The following is a 16,785-nucleotide window of genomic DNA, read 5'->3' as shown; positions in this document are numbered from 1 at the left end:
CATCCACTCTTCCTCCATCATCATCATCATCATCATCATCTTCTCCTTTCCCTCTTCCTCACCTCCTCTTCTTCTTCATCTCCTTCTTCTAATCAGTTTTTCCTCATGACACTCTTGGTAGCCTGTAATTACAGAGGGCAGAAGGAGAGAAGATAATATCGGCATTGTTAACTTCTCACTTATCCAGGGTGTGGCCGAAAGTCGACGTGTGTGACAGCCCGCATCTATACCAGTGTGGTTCACTCCGAACTGCCACAGTATCTCTCGTGAATAACATCAATGCTACCCGTTCAAATGATACTGATATTTTCAAGTGAATCATACTGAAGAAAGCCTCCTCTTCACACATTTGGGGTGTCCTTTGCGCTCAGCCCAACGATGACTAGCTAGATAATACAGTGGACCCAACGAAGACTAGCTAGATAATAGAGTGGACACGCCTCCAAGCCATGTACTTTGTGACGGCCTTGCTCCAAGGAGGGCACACAAAAAATGGATAATTATAAGCTTGGGAGTCATTTAACAAAAAACCAAAATTATAATCATGAACCATGAGTACTGTTTCTCAGCGTTTAATGCCCCACGTTGTGTCGGCATGTGTCACATACTGCTCCGTGGAGGGACATGAATGTGCACTTAATGAATAATATCATAGAGAAACAATAGCGTAAGTAGATATCCCATGGTATAGGGCGTTCATGTCGCAACTTTTACTGTTATCTCGAGCCGATTACTCTCAATTATTGTCATTTTCTACTGTTTTGACGAGGTGAGAGTGTATGAACGGCACAATATTATGAGAGACTATCAGCGTCACACATCTTCACCGGAAAGAACTAAGTGGAATATCGGCTTGAGATTACAGTAAAAGTTGCGACATAAACGCCCTATACCTTAGGATATCTACTTACGCTATTGTTTCTCTATGATAATAGTAATTGGAGGAATTGAATTAAAAAACCAAATAAACAGTTGGAAAATTTGTGGTTATGAATCTGTACTTCGTAGTTATAGGTTAGGTTGACTTTCATCTGATTTGCTAAGCATAGAGGTCACTGAGTTAAGAGGATCTAGGCAGGGTGAACGGTATATAGACAAGATTGATTGGAAAAAATAATTTGCTAAATCGATAGGTTGGCGGTCTACAAAGGTAGCCGAAGTAGGGCCTGTAAATTTCAATTATTAATCAAACTGCTTTCTCAATTGGCTAGTTGTTGACAAGTTAGCTTTGGTCTGTTTAGGGTTATGTATTGATTCAATTCCAACCTCCAAATATTTGAACTACAGATCAAAACAATAAACATCACAAATATACATGGTTTTTCAGTTAATAAGTTTCTGAAAGATATATAATTACTGATTTATTAGTTTCAGCCTTTATAGATCAGATAACTGTCGTTTATCTGCCTTAGATAAGATTATGGTTCTTTCCCAGTGATGGAATTTATTTTGCTCACAAAACGGTCTATAAAATAAATTATCTAACTTATAATTTAGGGAATGTACAATCAATGGGTACATCTCAACTTCTATGTGTCTCCTTGGTCATAGCGACTTTACTATAGTGAGGTCCACGTTATAATGAGAGTATTTAATCAACTTTGGTTTTGATATCCTTGTCTATCATTCGACAAAGCCGGTGGTACTATCCATTTCTAGGTCCACAACGATGCCAATTATGTTTTTGACAGTGTAGATATATAATTGATTAATTCAGAGAATCGGCATCGCTATTTTTCTATCTTTATCCACTGCCATTATAACGTGGACCTCACTATAGAGTGGATCCAACGATGACTAGCTAGATAATAGAGTGGTCACGCCTCCAATCCATGTACTTCCATGTGTCTCCTTGGTCATAGCGACTTTACTATAGTGAGGTCCACGTTATAATGACAGTATTTGATCAACTTAGGTTTTAATATCCTTGTCTATCATTCGACAAAGCCGGTGTTACTATCCATTTCTAGGTCCACAACGATGCCAATTATGTTTTTGACAGCGTAGATATATAATTGATTAATGCAGAGAATCGGCATCGCTATTATTCTATCTTTATCCACTGCCATTATAATGTGAATCTCACTAGAGCTCTCTGGGAGTCATACTACAAAGTGTTTCTATTTTGAGGGTCACTTTCTCCAAAAAAAGTTGAATTAAAATTCTAGTTTCAACCATCAGTTTGGTGGTTCGAGCTGAACTGACCCAATTGATGACTTAGTTGGAGCACATCAAAATTAATGTGATTGAACGAGTCTATCAGTTGGAATAACCCAAAGTGGAACAAATTGAGGCCCGGTTGCATAAATTCCGGTTAAGTTTTAGCCGTGATTTACTTAACGCGAACCAATTGGAAAAGGCTTTTCAAGAAGACAGCTTCTCTGATTGGTTCTCGCGGAATTAATCACAGTTAAAACTCAACCGGCTTTCGTGCAACCGGCACTGAGTCTTTAAAATATCCATGTTTAACGGTGGGAAATTTGAATCTTTTCAAGACTAGATAGAAATATTGAAAACATGGTCCATGAGTTGTTAGTCTGAATTAAATAGAAATTTGAATTAATTCTTCCAAAATTTAAAATACAAATTTCGATTGGAATTGAATTTTCGTTTGGAATTTTGGTGCACACATAAAAAAGTTATTGAATGTCAAAATTTGAGGCTCGATTTTTATTTATATAGATATTAATTATATTACATTTTCATAATAATAAACATTATATATAATTCCACCAAAATCGAAAATTGCAGCCATTTCTGTTTTCATGAGAATGTTGAAATTCCGCACAATTTGGTAATACGGGTGTCTTGTCCTTTAGTTTCAAGTTGAGAAATAATATATAATCCAGTGATTCTCGTTTTTGATGACGAGCTGAAGTTTGGACTATATTGTTTACTCTACCACACAACAAAAAATAGTCTCAACTGGGTATAATCAGAAAGATAAGGAAATGTATTTAGTGGAGATTATAGAGTACGTTGCCACATCTGGATAAATAAAGAATGATATCAATAAGTGATAAGAGTAAATGAGTGATATTGAAGAAGGTGGTTTCAGAGTGGTTCTCTGAATATCAGAATAAATATTAGCCGAAAACACTGGAAATGTTTCTGTTGAATTGAATGTAATGTTATTTCATGATAATAGTATTGAAATCAATACTATCGCATCAACTTTGTATTAGTATATTATTGAAAAATAGAGACAAAAATACTTCTATCTAGAAAGACAAGGATTTCACTCTATCATTGAATTATCATTTATTGCTAATATTATATTAATGGATTATCATAATGTGTTTCTACTGAGAACTGGGCTCAATTCCAGAAGTGAATGAAAAATAACCAACTTTTTGAACTAGTAAATTTATGAATCTAAATTTGGGGAAGGAACAGCTATGAGATGTGCCTGTTAGTCCTTCCCCAATAATTTGTTATTCAATGATTCATCATTGAACAATAATATATTGATAATATGTATCATTCATTTATTTATTTATTAAATCTTTCAGAATTACACAACATACAGAAAAGTACCACAGGCTTATAAGCACAAAACGGTTTCAATTCTAATTTATACAACAGTCCAAATGTAGCTAGGTTATGTGTCACTTAACATTCTCCTATTACACACTCAATTCACAATTCAAAACACACACAAATCATCTTTAAATTAAAAAAATACTCCTGAATTAAATTAAATCAATCACAATAAATTAGAAAATTCCAAACTTTGAAAAACTATACAATTTTGAAACCGAAAAGACAAACACACTATTTAGAACTATTTATCATTGAATAAATGGATGAATAATTAATTCATCTTAGCATTCTATAATCATGCACTACACAAGTGACAGAACAAAAAGAACCGATGAAATTAATTTGAAAGAGAATCCATGGAGCATGTCATCAGGATTACGGATCTATTCCTGGATGTTTTGTCTGGATGATGAGGTTTCATGATGCATGACGAAATCATTAAAATAATCTTCTGAAATAGACAACCTCAGATGGAATCAGCCACCATATTCCAGCCAATCAGAAGTTGGTTGGTGAATACTGGGAGACCGCCTCAAAATGCTTCACGCAATGCGATTGGTCGCCCCACTAAGCCTACCTTCCTACTAACCACGCCCTCTCGTCCAATCACAAGCGAACAGTACAAACTGAGCTGATGTGTTAGTTGTCTAGTTTCCTGGGAGATGGCGTTGATTTGATTGCTTCCCAAGCTTCTGATCTGTGTGTTTGGAGTTGGTGTTTGAATGTAGTTGTATGATTCCTAGTGAAGGTGAAGTAGGTAAAATGCTATTTTGTATTTTGCAGAGCTGTGATAGAATGAAATTTAACATGAACTTCATGCTAGTAATACATAAATATCCAACAATTAACAGAAAAATCGTTGAATACAAAGAGAACAATAATTGATGTTGCTTTCCATGACGAAACACTATATATAGAACAATAATGTCATTAATATTATAATATAATCAGAAGTTTCATTCAAGAAACTCAGAAAACATGCTTTGTAGATTTTAGAAATGAATCCATTCATGTCCCATTAATTTCTCAGAGAATGATGATACAGTATCACGTTTATCATTATGGGCGTATTATCCATCATTATTATGGGCATTCTGGATGAAATTGATCAAACCATTCACAGCGTAGGATTTCAAGAGAGCCACTTCCATTTCCTCACATTTCTTCCTGTCCATGACAATTTTTTGTTCCTAAAGGAGGAAGTGCACTCTTCGATAAGTAAAATGATTCAAATGATATCTGCTTTTTACAGTATGACAGTCGTAAGGCCCATTGACGGCTTAAATTATATATTCAGGCGGTGGGACCTTCCCGCAAGGGACACCCCACCAACAAAAGCCATACGAATTCACTTTTTTACAGTATTTCAATAATATACTACTGCCGTTTTCAAGAGAACATTTCAAGATAAGTCATCAATGGAATAATTCATAAAAACTCAATGCATTATGTGAATATATGGAATAGTACCTATTTTTCGGAATGGTACCTATTTAGAAATAATCATCAAAAATGAATAACTTCGATTTTCATGGGAAAATTTGTTATGTGAAATTTTATATTTGTTTGCTTTTTAAATGTGAATTGTGTTTAAAAATAAGTTTTCTTAATTTCAAACTTTATAAATTAGAAAATCAGGAAGTGAAAGTGTAAATTCTTAGTGAGAAAACATGAAGAACCCAATACATAACCTATAAACTTGAGTGTTGATAGGAAATGACATTGGGTAATACGGCAAGGCAGAACATCCAAAAGGATCTCTCTGCCGATAAAAGCCATATGAATAAATAAAATGAATAAATTATCAAAACTTACGGTAGGGGTTAGTCACACGGGTTTCAGTCGATTATTATTATTCAACATTCATTCATGACAATAAATTGGACATTGAAATTATACATTGACATTGCTAACATTCCATGGAAAACTTGTAAAGAATAAATGAATGAATTTAGTAGAGGAGTAGAGAGAAGCTAAGGTTGATAATGTAACTATAAGTGGTGATTGTAGGAGAGTGATAAAATGTCCTGTTATTAATTTCCATGTATATTTTTTTCCATGTAGTGAATTATCGAATGAAATCAGTTAATTGATCTAATCATATACATTATCAATCTAATCCAGTATCACTTTAAACCTTCGCACTTAATTCAAACACATTTACTATTTCATGTAATAAAATATATAATTATTCTAGAATGAAATTAGTTATTTGATCTAATCATATAGATTATCAATCTATTCCAAGTATCACTTTAAACTTTCCCACTTAATCTATACACATTTCTGTATAAAGATTCCTATTTCATGATAGTTCATCACTCATTTTCCCTCACACAACAACTGTTGTCATACAGCAGAGAAGAACACACTCATCCAACATTTTCGACGACACCATCCATCCTTTTCCAGTATCCATCCACCTCACTCTTTCCCATGGGAATAAAGCCACAACAAACGCAGCGGCTCACACATCTCGGTGACGTATCGAAGCTCATTACAAGTTATGAAAGTGGAGTTGAAGAAAGAGGGAGTGTAAGAGAGAGGGTGAAAAGAAAGTGACAGAAAACTCTTGAGCTTGGAGAGCCAGTGAGAGATTGAGGTTATGAAACTGGAGTTGACGAGAGAGCACGAGAGAGAAATAGAGAGAGATAAAGTGATGAAAGAGAGAGTGAAAAGAAAGTGACAGAAGACTCTTCAACATGAAGAGACAGTGAGAGATTGAGTGAGAAACAGATAGAGAGAGAGTGTGATTGAGAGTGACAGAGAGTAAGAAAGCTGGAGAGAGAGAAAGAGAATGAGAGAGATAGATTGAGAGGGAGAGAGAGAGAGAGAGCTTGACAGACAATTCTTTAGCATAAAGAGAGACAGTGAGAGATTGAGTGGAAGAGTAACTGAGAAGTGGGAGTGAGAAAAAAGATAGAGAGAATGAGAGAGATAGAGAAAGAGTGAAAGAGAGGGCAGAGAAGAGAGAAGGGGAGATAGGAAGATTGAGAAAGGGCAGAGAGAAAGAGAGATAAAAGAAAGTGGCAGAAAGCTCTTCAGCATGAAGAGATAGTATGAGATTGAGTGAGAGAGTAAGTGAGAAGTAGGAGAGAAAGAGAGCGAGAGAGAGAGAGAGAGTGAGTGAGAGGGAAGAAATTGATTGATTGAGTACTTCATTTATGTAGATTACAATATATACTGGCTTATACACTTACAATATCTATCAATACAATAGCTTACAATACAGCAAAATTATAGATGAATTCACATAATATAGACTAAGAAAATAATTATTGAACTGTATATTATATGAAGAAGCAATAGAGAGAGAGAAGAGAAAGTGACAGTTCGGAGAGACAGTGAGAGATAGATAGAGAGATGCATAGAGAGAGAGGGAGAAAGCTAGAGAGAGAGAGAGAGTGAGAGAGAGCGAGTGTGTGAGAGAAAAGAAAGTGACAAACTCTTGAGCACGGACCACTCGGTTGCTGTTTTTCGTGATATTTCTCGACTCAGTCAGTCACGAAAGCGCGAGTTTGGAAGGGTTTTAAGGGTTGAGGGGAGTTAGGGTTTCAAGTTGATTTCTGCTTGTTTGTTTGGGATCCTTTCAGCTCCCCTGTGACAACCGGGGATCAGAAAATATTCGTCTATTGCGAAGTTTTTCGCTGCAAATCCAATGCTGCTGCTGCTGTGCCACAATATGATGATGGAATTGAAGTGTAATTTGCATTGTAGGTGGGAATCGATTGGTTGGTTAGATTTTGATTGATTTGATTTGCTCATTCTCGAATAACTCTTCTGATTTTCATTGAAGAGGAAATATTGATTGATCCTTGTCCGAGAAGATTATAAGAGTCATTCTGTACTAACCTTTCCTGTTTTTTTTTTGGAGAGGAAATATTGATTGATCCTTGTCTGAGAAGATTATAAGAGTTATTCTGTACTAACCTTTCCTGTTTTTATTGGAAAGGAAGTTGATTGATTCTTGTTTGATTGATAAGGAGACTATGGAATCCAGTGTGGACTAACTCTTCTAGTTTCTCTCCTAGATGTTGATTTTCAAAACCATGCAGTTCATTCTGAGCTAACTGTTTTTGATGTTATTGGATAGGGAATTTATTGATTCTTGTCTATTGATAAGAAGATTATAATGTTGATTTTGAATAAGTCTTGAAATGATGGAATTGAATAGAGAATGCATTTATTCAAATGCTAATTAATATATAATTATCACTTAACGAAACTCCTAAATACATGCTGTAAATCACCCCGAAGACTTCTGCTACTGCAGACAACAGGGTTAACAGCTAGATGGAAGCATATGGCTTCGTATAAAATGAGCGCTGCTATCCGGAGATTGTCAGTTTGGTGTGAGGGTATGCATTCCTGACTGCTAATTGGGTGATAGACTTATCACCGGGTTCAATTCCCGGGCTGGCAACTAATTTTTGGATACTAGTTCTCATCGAATTTCCTCCCATCTAGCTAGTCAGAAGTCTTCGGGGTGATTTACAGCTTTTATTTAGGATTTTCGTTAAGTAATAATTATATATTGATTAGTATTTGAATAAATGCATTCTCTATTTAATTCCATCAATTCAAGACTTAGTTCAAAATCAACATTATAATCTTCTTATCAATAGACAAGAATTAATAAGTTCCCTATTCAATAACAGCAAAAACTGTTAGTTCAGAATGAATTGCATGGTTTTGAAAACCAATTCCTGACTGGCAATTGAGAGGTACCGGGTTCGATTCCCGGGCTGGCAACTAATTTTTGGATAGTAGTTCTCATCGAATTTCCATCTAGCTGTTAACCCGGTTGTCAATGTATACAGTAGCAGAAGTCTTCGGGGTGATTTACAGCATTTATTTAGGATTTTCGTTGAATAATAATTATATGTCTTGAATTTTTTATTGGAGTGAGAATTGATTTATTCCGGTCAATTGATCAGAAGATTATAAGATATGTCGTGAAGTATCAATACTTCATCGTTTTATTTGTTCATTCTCAACTAACTCTCATAGTTTTTATTTGCAAGGAATTGATTGATCCTTTTCAATTGATAAGAAGATTATCAGATGGTATATCTTGAAGTTTTCAAAAATTCATTATTTGAGTGGTTTATTTCAAACTCTCTGGATTTTTTTTTGTGGAGCATGATGAGAAGTCAAGTGATTTTTGTCTTATGATGAGAAGTTTATGAGATAAATACTGAAATAACTCTTCTAGTTTCCATCGAAGAGGAATTGATTGATCCTTGTCTATTGATAAGGATTAACAAACGATAAGCCGTGAAGTTTTTGAAAATTTATTGTTAGAGTAGTTTTTATTATGGAAGTTTTATTGATTCTTGTCAAAATGATGAGAAGATTGTTAGGTAGTATGCTGTGAATCTTCAATAATTCGTTATTCGATTTGTACATTTCTATCTCCTCTGGTTTTTATTGTGAAGGATTGATGGATTCTTGTCAAATCAAAAAAGATTATGAGGTTTTATGTTTTTGAGCTTCCAGCTATTTATTTATCTGTTTATTCCTAAGTTTCAGATATCGTGAGAAAAAATGTGTTGAAAATTGATGAAGGAATTGTTGGAACTAGTATATTATTCTGAGTTTTCAAAGATTGATTATGAAAGATGACGGTGGATTCCACTTTCCGAAGTTACTGATCTCTGTCTAGGAACCATTGATTTTCATCCATGTTAGTGGATAAGCGATGAACTGCTTGGAGTTTCTGAAGATGTATGTTATTGATATCAATTTTCATTCTAAATGTTTCCGTTACCGAGGAAATTTAGATCCATAGTAGATGATATAAAATGGAGGGATTCAATATAAAAAATAATTATCTCAGGGCCGTTTGAACAGTATAGATTGCTAAACTCGATCAAGTTAATTGAGTTTAAGTTAATCTGAAATTTAAACTTCAATCGGCATTCTCAGTGCATTTACTAATCCAGTTCAAGTTAACCTAGTTTAGCGTTAAGTTGGTAATAGAATGTCATTGTTTATAATATCAGGAAGGCTGATTTTTACAGGAAATTTGTTATTTGTTCACAAACTATTAGTAAATTGAGGTTATGTAGATGTAGCTATTATTTTCTTGTTCAAAATCCATAGAGCTGTAAGCTGTACGGTAATAAAAGTGAAAAGCGATCAAGAAATTCTTTAAAAACTTATGTTTAGTTGGCACCAAAAAATATATTTTAGAATGTAAGATAGAAAAGTTATTTTATCACGCTTGAATCTACTACGTTCTCCTCGTTTATTGGAAATCTCTCAAAAGCAAAATATCTCAGTTATGTGTTATTAAAAACATATTTTCTGATCAAAGACCACTGTAGGTCTATATAAATATTGTCTTAATTTATATCAAGTGGTTTATCCAATCAAATTTCAAATTGACAGTTTCTTCACTCAAGCAAAATTGTTGAAAACTTCTCTATCATCCCAGAAATTTAAATAATTCGTTTTTTGCCCAATTTTCTCTGTTTCAAAATTCTCAGTCATCTTTATCAATCGCATTAAAAACTTCTATCAATTCCTATAATAAATTATTTCTACATTCAAATAACGATTCACTATAACCTAAATAATTATCGAATTGAATGAAAAAGACTGAGAAATTGTCAAAAAATCACTGATTCATTGATAATTAGAAAGACCGGTTTCGGTTATTACACCATTGTCAATCTCTGATGAACTCAAATACACAAGAAGTAAATAATTATCATTATCGTCTACAGAAGCAATAAAAACAAACGTCGAAAAATAATTTACTATCAGCAGTTTTCCCATCAAATCTTTACAGATGTCGAGTTAATCCCAATTATTTGGTTTAAACCTCCTACTTTGGATTGGAGGTTTAAACTCCCCCAGAGTTTAAACTGATACTGTGCAAACGGAATTTCAGTTTAAACCAAAAAAATCCAGATTTGGTTTAAGCTTTAGCTCAAACTTACACTGTGCAAACGGCCCTTGGAGGTCAGTAGAATTTAACTTCAGATATATTTTCTAATGAACTGATGTTTATGATGCACCCTTTACACTCTTTAGTCCTGCACAAACACATAGATTTTTGTTCGTATGATATTTTGTCGTCCTTACGAATTCTATAAGACTAGCCGTCAGGCTCGCTTTGCTCGCCATATCCGTCTAGCCAGGGGGCTCCACCCCTGGACACCCGACTAGATCGTCCGAGAATGAGATCAGCAGCTCGCTTCGCTCGCCTGCATTTTTCATTTGTAGGACGATCCAGTCGGGGGTCCGACTAAACGTCCGGCTAACGGATATGGCGAGCGAAGCGAGCCTGACGGCTAGTAATATAATATTCCCATGAATAGCTCTGATGGAAGTAGTAGTGCCCATCAATTTTTCCGCGATGAATGCATTTCAATCTTCAACTTGGTGCCAACCTAACAAGTCACTCAACTTACTGCCAACCTGACAAAATTATTAATTTAGTTACCAGTTAACAACTGTTTCGAAGGGTACTCTCTCTAGGTTATAGTTCTATTTTAACATATGGTATGACATTTTCAATTAAATTAAGAAAATAAGAAGAATATACTGCTAATAGACGAACTTAAACCCTTAAAAACCACCCTTAGAGTTAAAATCTTGCCAAAAGATATCTTAGTGCGGCTCTAAGGGCCAACTGAACATACCTACCAAATTTGAACGTTTTTGGTCCGGTAGATTTTTAGTTCTGCGAGTGAGTGAGTGAGTGAGTGAGTGAGTGAGTCAGTCAGTCAGTCAGTGAGTGCCATTTCGCTTTTATATAATATATATATATATTATATATATATATATATATATATATATATATAGATATATATATATATATATAGATAATAGAGATAGAAGATAGAATATTAAATGAACTTGACAACATCATCTGTTTGAAATCATGTGTTTAATCTAATAGAATTTATAAGATGGCAAAATACCGTATGAACAAACATCGATGAGTTTGTGCGGGGCTACAGAACTGTAACGTACTATTTAAGTTGGATGCATTCAGGTCACAGAGTGCATTTTTGATGTTCATACAGTCTGGAAATTCAAATAAATGTTATCAATAGGAATCTATTGAAGATTAGTTATAGTAGGAATTATACATAGACGTTGAAAGGTATCCATGAACTGGTTATGATAAGCATAATAAGTACTTTTATGGACAAAGGATTTATTTCATTTTACTTTCCTTGCCTATTACCATAGGTGAGGAAGTATTGCTTTTCCGAAAAAATTAAGGTACCCCAATTTCTAAATTTTTCTATACGTTTCAAGGCCCCGGAGTCCAAAAAAGTGGTTTTTTGGTATTGGTCTGTATGTGGTGTGTGGTGTGTGTATGAGTGTATGTGCGTCTGTGTACATGATATCTCATCTCCCAATCAACGGAATGACTTGAAATTTGGAACTTAAGGTCCTTCCCCCATAAGGAACCGACACGAACAATTTCGATCGAATTCAATCAAAGATGGCGGCTTAAATGGCGAAAATGTTGCCAAAAACAGGGTTTTCGCGATTTTTTACGAAAATGGCTCCAACGATTCTGATCAAATTCATAAACTAAAATAGTAATTGAAAGCTATATCAACTGCCACAAGTCTCATATCTGTAAAAATTCCAGGAGCTCCGTCTCATCTATGCGAAGTTTGATTTTAGATTTCCAAGTATCAGGCTTCAGATACATTTTAAACGGAAAAAATTCGATGGAAAAAATTGAGCATGAGAATCTCTACAATTAATGTTCAGTAACATTTTCACCTAAAATTAAAAATAAGCTCGAAATTCGAGAATATGTGATTATCCAATTATTGCAAACTGTTGGCAACTGTTGATTCTATAATGATTCACTATGAAGAATAGCAGAGCTCGTGTGTCTCCAGCGTTATTGCCCTGTCACCAGCTGGCTTAGATCTTTGAATAGTAGTAGACTTGAGATGCGAGGGAACACTAGCGTCAGGTGATCAATTTTCATAACGGCAAGGAAAGTTGTGTGAGTGCGCCACACCAGATTTTTAATGTTCATACAGTGTGGAAATTCAATGAAATGTAAACAATAGGAATCGATTGAAGATTATTTTATAGTAGGATTATACATTGACGTTGAAAGGTATCCATGAACTGGTTATGATAAGCATAATAGCATAAGTAATTCTATGGCCCAAGGATTTATTTCATTTCATTTTTCTAGGCTATGGACGAGAGACGAGCTTGATTAATCTCAAAGTATAAACTAATTATGTGATGAATAATCATTCCTTTCAAATGTAATTTACAGAGAAGTAAAATAGTGAAGTAGCAGTAAGAAGTGGAGTAAATGATTGTATGATTCAAAAATAATGAAGAAAATTGATGGGATCTACTCTAATTCTCAACTCCACAATTATTGTTTTTCTCAATTTTAATTCTAGTTAGTGAGAATACTCATCAAACATGACTCATAACGAGTCAATCTTGTCTAGAATTGACGACCAAGTGTTAACTGTCGAAATACTCAAATGCTACTTAGAGACTGTCATTATACATTAGTATTTCGTTTATTCTGACATCATCACTTGGAGAAATCTTGTCTGCTGTCACTCACTCACCTCAGTCTCTCTTTCTTTTAACTCTTCTCACCCACTCACTCACTCTTCTCTCAATCTTCTCGCACACTCACCCACTCTCTCTCTCTCTCTCTGGCTTCCTCACTGGCTCTATCACACTCTCTCTCACTGAAACTGTCCGGCCCTAGAACGATCACATGACATCCATCCCCCACCCATCCCACAATACAAACCTTTAAACCATGTTATAGAACGAATTGTATATATATTATATATATATATATAATATATATAGATATGTGGTGCTCTTCCTGGGGAGTCACTCTCACCTCCAGGATAGGACAACACACGTAGGGTGATGTGATGCTGTATTTAAATGCCTCAAGTGTAGGGTGAATCTTGTACTGAGTCAATGGTGTAGAGGCTATAAATTTTGCAATTGCGTGCGTGACACGGAATGCACGCCAGACTGATTGATTTACTACAAGATTCAATATAATTGTCGGAATCGCGGGAGGCCTAAACGCTCGCTCACCCTTGATTCTTCTAATGACAAATTGTATAGTGATGAAATTTTTATAAGCAGTGTAGCGATCGCTAAACACTGAAGACGAATACCTTAAAATTATTACCTGTGAAGAATGAGCATACAAAATCATACAGGTCGAGCAAAAATCCCGATGTAATAATTTACGGGACTGCGTCTCTATAAGTTCTGAAGGATTAAAATACGGTATTGGACCAATATCGTTCAGAATATATTTCGAGAACAGAGTCTTGTCGGGTTTTAAGCTCTATTGTAGGAATTATATGATCTATGGCTGCCACTGCTGTACAATTGATGTGTTCGCTCCAAAGTCGAGGTAGGTAACAGATAAAAGCTGATATATGAGCAGGTAAGGACAAAGAAGAATATCTCGATCTGACCCCACTCGCTACATCCACTTAGACCTGTTCCAATATCCAGCTTAATTCAATTATTCCAATGATCGTATTCGATCGGTTCTGATGATATAGAACGTATCAGACACAATAATTGACAGGCTTAAGAAATAATCGAACTCAGAAAGCGAATTAACAAAACTGAAATATATTATAATAAAATAGTAATCATACAGTGCAGGTTCGGAATTTGATTTACAGTTGATAATAATTTAGCATTAACAGATAGTTAAAAATTTTCTCGTGCTTGCATGATACCATGCATGTTCAACAGAATTTTACAATTGATAAATTGAACAGTTTTGAAAAAATAGTGAAAAAATGAATTATAAAATATTTTTTAAAAATGCTCGGGGTCGTGGTTCAGGCAGCGGAGGATAGTTAATCAACTACAATTCTTATAAATTAAATATGAATAAATTCTAGGCTCTTAATGCTAAAGCGCTTGTCGGCGTGGCCAATAATTTAACGAAGAAAAATTTATGTTTTTCTGCACTGAAATATTTTCGAAGCGTAGATTGGGGCCCCTTTTAAAACTTATAACTCACGTGAATTTCCTTGGCGTCGTGGTTTTCTTCTTCAGATCAAAAATCGTTTGATCGGCGGCAATCCGGCTTCAATTTCAGCACGTGGGATTTTAATTTATATTTCCTTCACCAAATTAATTATGGTATAATTTACTTTAAACTTTTAATTTATCGATTGATGAAAACAGAAATTTACAAATCAAATAAATTGGCCTAAAATATCGGCTCACAATAGAACATTTAAAATCGAACAGAAATTTTCACAAATAGGTCTTGGTAACTATAAAAAGAGATCTGCACGGTGAGGATTTCAAAGGGAAGTGCTGTCCTTTTTCTCTAAGCTTCTTGGCTAGACCTTGCTTCTCAGAATCACGATGTAATAATTTGCATAAAAATTTGCCATTGGTAGAACGCTTGTGACGTAAACATGACGTCAGTGGCAAGCAGTAGAATACAATTCTTTTAATTACAATAATAATTTATTTAGGTAATCCTTAAAACTGCTTAATCTTCTAGACATAGTTCCCTCTACACAATGTATATGTGCTAGCGTAAATGATAAGGCAGGGTTGTTGTCTGATAATAGATTAACATGTGTTGCTTTCAAACGATCACCTTCTTGGTGCTATTTCTATGCACTGTGATTGGCTTAGCTTGCCAAAGAGATTTAATTACCATGTGGTTCAGTTGAATTAAATTATTGATAAATTAATGTTCTTGTACAATTTTTATTAGGTTGGAGACTGTTATAATTAATTTCTGCTGTTTTATCAATAATATAATTTCATGCTATGACCTATTAGTTACAATAAGACCTGACATATAATATAATTTCTTAAATAATAAATAATTTCAACGATAATACATACATTTTATTTTTTTTTTTTGAAATTCTTGGTCCTTTATTGATAGTTTTATAATTTTTAGAGATGGTATTATATCTTACGTGAAGCCAGCATGACCTTTGACAATACTTTGAATAGTCAGCTGCGTTCGAACTGTTTAAAAAACATCTGATCGATAGTAAACAAAGTGTAACCTCAAAATAAGTGAGTGATTCATAAACAATTTGTGTTTATTTGCAAAATAATTACAATTTATGGAATAATTTTCTAGAAAATATTCAGTACAGAACGTACTCTTATCTAATATACAGTTATTGATAAGTAAGCTTTATCGCTCGGTCGCTAACTATTCTTTAGCAAATTCTTTCGTTTTAAAAGGTAATCACAATTTTTCTCTCTTTTCATGAGGTCTATTTGAAAGATTCATCACAATATATAATATATGATATAGTATATATATATAGATATATATATTATATATATATAATATATATATATAAACTCATGTTATTTCAATTATCCACTGATACTGCTGTATATTACTGAAAGTTGATAACCCTGATCTACTTTCAGCCTACTTCATTTTTATTAATCAATTATTTGATCTTATCTACCTATATAATTATTTTACTCTATCAATTCTGTTTTTTTTCTCTTAATATTCATATTGATTAAAACTTTTAAATATTTCCATTAATAAATAAATCCTTAGTTTAAATAACGAATTAACGTTTTGGTAGAGAGTTAGTGGGGAGGATATTTTTAATATTCTTTCCGAAGAATGGACATTGATATGTCCAAAGCTCCGCCAATTTATGTAGATGCATAACAATATGATTATTATCTATAGTTATTATATTATATTACAAACTGCTTTTCATATCATGTACGTTCAATAATTATTTTCTTAGTCTATATTATGTAAATTCATCTATAATTTTGCTGTATTGTAAGCTATTTATATAAGTGTATAAGCCAGTATATATTGTAATCTACATAAATAAAGTACCAATCATGAATCAATCAATTCTCTCTCTCTCACGCTCTACCTTTCTCTCATTCTCTCTATCTAAATTTCTAAGTAGAGTTCCTTATTGAACATTACTTCGAGTTATAATTCCGAACAGCTCTAATACATCACAGCCCGCGTCGTGTTTATGGGGAGGATATTTTATATCCTTCTTAGAGGATCGACAAGTATTTGTTGTATGAAACCCGCCGATTTATGATTGTGTCTAATATCTCTCTGACTCTTTCCCACCCTCTCTTTCTCTCAATCATCTCTCACTCCCACTCTCTCTCTCTCTCTCTTACCCTGTCTTTCTGTCTCTCACTCTCTCCCACCCTCTCTTTCTCTCAATCATCTCTCACTCCCACTCTCTCTCT

The sequence above is a fragment of the Nilaparvata lugens genome, chromosome 4 (genome assembly GCF_014356525.2).
Source record: "Nilaparvata lugens isolate BPH chromosome 4, ASM1435652v1, whole genome shotgun sequence".
Lineage (NCBI taxonomy): Eukaryota > Metazoa > Arthropoda > Insecta > Hemiptera > Delphacidae > Nilaparvata > Nilaparvata lugens.
This window is presented reverse-complemented; position numbering follows the sequence as displayed.